Genomic DNA, 7,003 nt, shown 5'->3' with positions numbered 1-7,003 from the left:
AAAATCATCCCCCAGCTAGGGTCTGCTTCCTCCTCAGACCAGTCACTAATTAGGAATTTGGGGATTCTTACCCAGTCAATAAGGGCTACTGCCCCTTTCAGAAGGGGGCCTTCCTTAAATAATTAGGGCCAACGGGGCCCATTGACAGTGTTCCCAGTGACACAGGCTCTCAGGGCCAGCAGGGCCCAACTTCAACTTTCCCCCGGGGAGGGGATAACTCGGGGCCTTCTCCGTCCTTCCACCCACCTCCTCGGGGATTACCTGTCTCTTCGGCTCCTCGGGGAGCCCTTGCGTGGTCTCAAGGACGGGGGGCTCTCGCTCTCCTCAGAGAGCCCTCCGGTGACTTGCAGGCCTCGGGGGTGAAGGGTCAGACAGGGGAGGCCCGTGCAGCTCCTGCGCTATTCTCGGGGCCTCCCCGCAGCCCCGATGTTGCTCCGGGCTTCTGGAGTCTCCTTCGTGGTCCAAGGCCAGGGACCATTCAGCGGCTTCGGTGGAGGGGGCGCATCCGCGGCCGCCAATGGCAACGCGGCTCGCGGGGCGTCCCAGCCCTCCTCAAAGCGCCAGCAATCAAGGGCACTGACGCAACAGGCATCCCCCGCACCACGTGACAGGGGCGCTGCCGGCTTTGGACTAAGGCAGACTAGGGCAGCCTGACTGAAATTCCCGGCGGCCTTCCCAAGGCTACAGGGGCCGCCGCGATGACTCCGCACAACGGGCCGGGTTGCGGTGGTGACTGGGGCCCTGGCGCACCGGATGACATCCCTCTCCTCAACTCCTCTTCTGGGCCGGGCACGGCCCACGGCAACACAGCGGTGGTCCTCTCCTGGCGTAGGGGGGCTTCCGGGGGCAAATGACGACAGTGTTGGTGCCTCTGCAGGACAACGTCGGTGAGTCTCCGGGCTGCGGCGGTGAGTAGGGCTCGTCAGTTTCTCCAGGGAGGTAGCGCTGCGGGGCACAGGCACAGCGCTAGGCAGTCAGCACAGACAGAGCTTCTTGGGCAGCCTTGGTACCGGGAGTCACAGCGCATCTCTGGGGGCCATTCCCATACATAAGGCAGTTCTGGAGCTAGCGCTTCTTTGGGGCACACATTAGAGCAGCGCCCGGCAATTCCAGCACTGGGTCAGTTTCAGGCACAGTGCTTCAGGTCATCAAAGTCTCCAGAACCTCAGCGCCTCACAAGGGGGCACAGTAGCCTTGAGGATCACAGCGCACTCTGGCAGCATCAGCAGGCTCAGTGCTTCTCACAGGGGCTCAGTAGATAAGCGCTTGAGGGGAAATACAGCACTTAGGCAGTTTCTTTAATAGCGCTACACCAGTAGTTTATTTAAGGTGAAGGCATATTACCAGAACCAACAGGACAGGCCACATGACAGTGGCAAACCAGCAAAAGGGGGTCCCAGGTGGCGTCAGGGAGCGCAGGGAGCAATACAGCGCCAATACCTCGTTGCTTCCTCAATAGTCCCGTGATGGTTAGGTTTCTTCTTGGCGCTTATGTTTCTTGCGCCCTTGTAAATACCAGTCTCTTGGATCCTTAAAAGGGGGAGGGGGTTGAGTTGATGGCTGTATTCAATCTCCTCAGCCGTTCTCCTCAAGTAGCCCCTGGGTTCCCCTCCCGCCGGGCCAGATCAGGGGGCAAGTTCAGGATCCCTCAACACTTGGTAGGCAGCGCCTAGGCCCTGTCACTCTCAGTGTCATAGGTCCTTGTCTAGGCCCCACTGCCTAGGACTCCTGCGTAGGGTCTCCCCCAGATCTGTGTTCCCTCAGTCCGCCTCTCTTCTCTGACAGGAAACTTTCCCTCCCTTTCCTTATATAGTGCCAGTTGACAGTTGGTAGTGGCAGTTGGTGTCACCTCACCTGTTCCAGAAGGTTCCAGGAGGTTCTAGGAGGTTCCACCATTCTGGCTATGGGCAGGCTGGCAGGCTTATATTGATACATTGTTTGAGGTTTCTAGCCAGCTCCTGGCTACTAGAATGCGCCCACAAAGACCGCGCTGCAGTAGCATGGGTCAGTGGCAGCCATGTTAGGGGAAGAAAGCCCCTGCACCTTAACATTAGTTTGACATTACACAGGGCTTTCTCCACTACACAAGGCCTATACCCTTTTGTTACAATGGGTGGCATCCTAAATCAAGGGATTAAAAACGAAAAATTTCTGGGAAAAGGGCCAAGTCCCACACGTCTCCCCCCCAGCCAAAAGCCAGGGTAGACCGATCATCACCTTGATGGGCTTCCCTGATTGGGGCAGAAAAAGGTGGACGCAGGCCACGTAACTTCAATGGCATCCGCCAGTTCTTCACCAATCAAACCACCCCACTAGTGTTCCCTAGTGGGATGCGACCAGGACTGACTTCTAGACAATCCAGAAGCCTCTGGCCCTTGCTTTCTCTCAGAGTGGGGGGCAGTAGCCCCAGACATGTGGTACATTTGGACCACTCTTCCTCTCAACCTAGAGTCTAAACTCTCAGGTTGAACTGGTGACAGGGGCGAGTCCTCCCTCTACCTGCACCGCCTCTCAGAGTTATGCACCCTCCCAACTGGAGTAGTACCCCTGAGAGTCACAACCGGGGGGACTCTGATTACAGAGGTCCCACCCACCAGGCCAGGCAACCCCTGAACCCGGCCACCCAACTCCCGATCTACACCCTGTGGCTGGACTGATGCCAGAGGTGAGTCCTTCCTCCCTCCGCACCCCCTCTCAGAGTTCCGCACCCTCCTACCCGGAGAAGTACCCCTGGGAGTTACACCGGTAGGGCCCTTAGTTACCGGTACCCCACCCTCCAGGTCAGGCAACTCCTGAACCTGAAACCCCAGTCCAGGTTCTACACCCTGTGACTGGTCTGAACCCCGAAACTCGGGTACGCTGCCACCATTAGGAGTACCTGGCATACATAATTCCAAGGCTTCCAGCTCTAACTCCTTTAGCTGAAGCTTGTGCACCAACTTCCTTTCTTCCATTGCAAGGCTCTCACTCTCCCTCTCGTGCTCTAGCATCTTCGACGACGCACACCCCCCAGATACTCTACTTCCTGCCCCAGAACATCTTCCCGGTAGCACATTGTCAGACGCAACAATGTTGAGTAGGCCTGGGTCTTCTGATGCGCCCACCTCCCTGGGTGTGACCTGCCCCTCCTGTTCCCCATCCCCTCTCCCCTCTGGGTGGGCTCCTACCCATGCCCTCAAAGTGGTACGGAGTTCCTTCATCCCGGTTCTCAACCCAACAGGCACCCCCATCCCCTGACAAAACTCCATTATGCCAGGTGGGGACTCAGATAAATCTGGGAAAAGATACCAGGATGTGGGTGACAGGATTAGGTCAAACAGGTCTTGATATACTCTACAGGCTAGACAGTGGAGGGGTCAATTACTTAGGCTTGCACACACAATAGGTGTGTAGCCTAATTGCTGTGCACCCTGTCCCACTGGAGGGTGCTGCATGGTCACATGTCCTGGATCCCACCGCTCGACACCAATATGTTGGAACTGGGGTCACCAGCTCCCCGAGTGTAGCATGGCACGAGCGGGTAGGCATCCGAAAGCTTATGTCTAAAGCGACCATACAGCACACGCATCCACTGAGACAGTAAACTGGGCACCAATGAGTGACACCACTCTAGTTAGTTTGTATAAAGATTAGATAACTTTTATATAGAGCCGATTCAGGGTAATCAAAAGTTCATAGTATCAATAACTTATTGGTTTGTCTTCAGAATACATATGTTTCAACACTTTGTAATAAACACTCCCAAGAATAAATATTAAATATCCGATAATTATTGAATTTTAGATAATATTATGTTTAGATAACCACAGGCTGGACCTCAGCCTTGCTCCTTGTCAGCACCTGTAAGAAAATACATTAAGGAGACAACCAAATGACATTGCATCTCATTGGTTCTGCAGGCATTTTACCCACTTCTCACCAAGCAAGGGTGAGTGTTCCACAGCAATAAACATGTAAATAGGTAACTGAAACATTCCATTATCCAGTACTAAGCAGTTCCTTAAATAACTGAGGGCCTTGAGTCAACAGCTTCCTTTGCAGGCCTAAACACATTAGTGACAATTAAGTAACTCCTTATTGACAGGAGAACCAGCACTTCATGGTGAAGACATTAGCATTCTCATCCCTTTAGAACACAGGCGACCTTTCCTCAGTGAACCAGGGTCAACATTTCATTACTGGTCAGGCTGGGATAATGTTTCCTTCTCTAGAAGTAACCCCTTCAGTAGATAAGGACCACCATTTCCGTAGGGTAAAACCATCCCAATACCTGATGCCTGAATAAGCAGTCCACCAAAGATAAACCTTCCCTTAGTTCTCTTCATCCAGAGAGCAATTCAGTACTCAGCAGAACCTGTCGCGGTAACCATTGCATTACTCAAAGGCAGAACATTTAATTAAATTATTTCACCAAGAATGACCTTTTCATTGAAGGCTCAGCATTTCATTACCTCCCAATAAACTTTTCATTGCGTCAGAAATGCTCATGTCACTAAACCAGAGTAGGACATTTCATTAGACACTGGTAGGCAATGCATCAGCATTTCTCTAGGGAAGAATAACCATATCAGTAGACATGAACCAACATCCCACCGCCCACGAATAAATAGGCCAATACAATCAGGCAGGAAGAACCACCTCCTAAGCATAGGTGAAACATCTCCTTGATCAGGAATAAAATTTCAGGGAGTAGGAGTAACCCTTCCCTAGAACAAGAATGAGCTTTTATTAACCCGCAGTATGGTCCTCTTGCAAGGAATTCAGTGAGGAACATTCATTTAACACATTTTGAACCCAGCAGTTAAGCAACCATTCTATCAGGTAAATACCCCCTTCAAAAGGCAATCGTTTCATTAGGCAAGGACAAATCATTGAATCCGCTGGGGATTTCCCCCTGTGAAACTCAGCCCCTGCTAAGAAGCCATCTGGCTAAAATAATCCCCCAGCTAGGGTCTGCTTCCTCCTCAGACCAGTCACTAATTAGGAATTTGGGGATTCTTACCCAGTCAATAAGGGCTACTGCCCCTTTCAGAAGGGGGCCTTCTTTAAATAATTAGGGCCAATGGGGCCCATTGACAGTGTTCCCAGTCACACAGGCTCTCAGGGCCAGCAGGGCCGAACTTCAACTTTCCCCCGGGGAGGGGCGAACTCGGGGCCTTCTCTGGCCTTCCACCCACCTCTCCGGGGATTACCTGTCTTTTCGGCTCCTCGGGGAGCCCTTGCGCGGTCTCAGGGATGGGGTGGCTCTCGCTCTCCTCAGAGAGCCCTCCGGTGACTTGCAGGCCTCGGGGGTGAGGGGTCGTACAGGGGAGGCCGGCGCTGCTTCCGCGCTCTTCTCAGGCCTCCCCGCAGCCCCGATGTTGCTCCGAGCTTCTGGAGTCTCCTTTGTGGTCCCAGGCAGGGGACCAATCAGCGGCTTCAGTGAGGGGGCGCCTTCGCGGCTGCCAATGGCAACGCGGCTCGCCGGGCGTCCCAGCCCTCCACAAATCACCAGCAATCAAGGGCACTGAAGCAACAGGCGTCCCCCGCACCACGTGACAGGGGAGCTGCCGGCTTTGGACTAACGCGGCCTAGGGCAGCCTGACTGAAATTCCTGGCGGCCTTCCCAAGGCTACGGGGGCCACAGCGATGACTCCGCACTAACGGGCCGGGTTGCGGTGGTGACTGGGGCCCTGGCGCACCGGACGACAGCGCCTCTCCTCAACTCCTCTTCTTGGCCGGGCACGGCCCACGGCAACACAGCGGCGGTCCTCTCCTGGCGTAGGGGAGCCGCCGGGGGCAAATGACGACAGTGTTGGTGCCTCCGCAGGACAACGTCGGTGAGTCTCCTGCGGTGAGTAGGGCTCATCAGTGTCTCCAGGGAGGTAACGCTGCGGGGCACAGGCACAGCGCTAGGCAGTCAGCACAAACAGAGCTTTTTGGGCAGCCTTGGTACCGGGAGTCACAGCGCATCTCTAGGGGCCATTCCCATACATAAGGCAGTTCTGGAGCTAGCGCTTCTTTGGGGCACACATTAGAGCAGCGCCCGGCAATTCCAGCACTGGGTCAGTTTCAGGCACAGTGCTTCAGGTCATCAAAGTCTCCAGAACCTCAGCGCCTCACAAGGGGGCACAGTAGCCTTGAGGATCACAGCGCACTCTGGCAGCATCAGCAGGCTCAGTGCTTCTCACAGGGGCTCAGTAGATAAGCGCTTGAGGGGAAATACAGCACTTAGGCAGTTTCTTTAATAGCGCTACACCAGTAGTTTATTTAAGGTGAAGGCATATTACCAGAACCAACAGGACAGGCCACATGACAGTGGCAAACCAGCAAAAGGGGGTCCCAGGTGGCGTCAGGGAGCGCAGGGAGCAATACAGCGCCAATACCTCGTTGCTTCCTCAATAGTCCCGTGATGGTTAGGTTTCTTCTTGGCGCTTATGTTTCTTGCGCCCTTGTAAATACCAGTCTCTTGGATCCTTAAAAGGGGGAGGGGGTTGAGTTGATGGCTGTATTCAATCTCCTCAGCCGTTCTCCTCAAGTAGCCCCTGGGTTCCCCTCCCGCCGGGCCAGATCAGGGGGCAAGTTCAGGATCCCTCAACACTTGGTAGGCAGCGCCTAGGCCCTGTCACTCTCAGTGTCATAGGTCCTTGTCTAGGCCCCACTGCCTAGGACTCCTGCGTAGGGTCTCCCCCAGATCTGTGTTCCCTCAGTCCGCCTCTCTTCTCTGACAGGAAACTTTCCCTCCCTTTCCTTATATAGTGCCAGTTGACAGTTGGTAGTGGCAGTTGGTGTCACCTCACCTGTTCCAGAAGGTTCCAGGAGGTTCTAGGAGGTTCCACCATTCTGGCTATGGGCAGGCTGGCAGGCTTATATTGATACATTGTTTGAGGTTTCTAGCCAGCTCCTGGCTACTAGAATGCGCCCACAAAGACCGCGCTGCAGTAGCATGGGTCAGTGGCAGCCATGTTAGGGGAAGAAAGCCCCTGCACCTTAACATTAGTTTGACATTACACAGGGCTTTCTC

This window comes from Lissotriton vulgaris, chromosome 3_1 (genome assembly GCF_964263255.1).
Source record: "Lissotriton vulgaris chromosome 3_1, aLisVul1.2, whole genome shotgun sequence".
NCBI lineage: Eukaryota > Metazoa > Chordata > Amphibia > Caudata > Salamandridae > Lissotriton > Lissotriton vulgaris.
Note: the sequence above shows the minus strand (reverse complement) of the source record.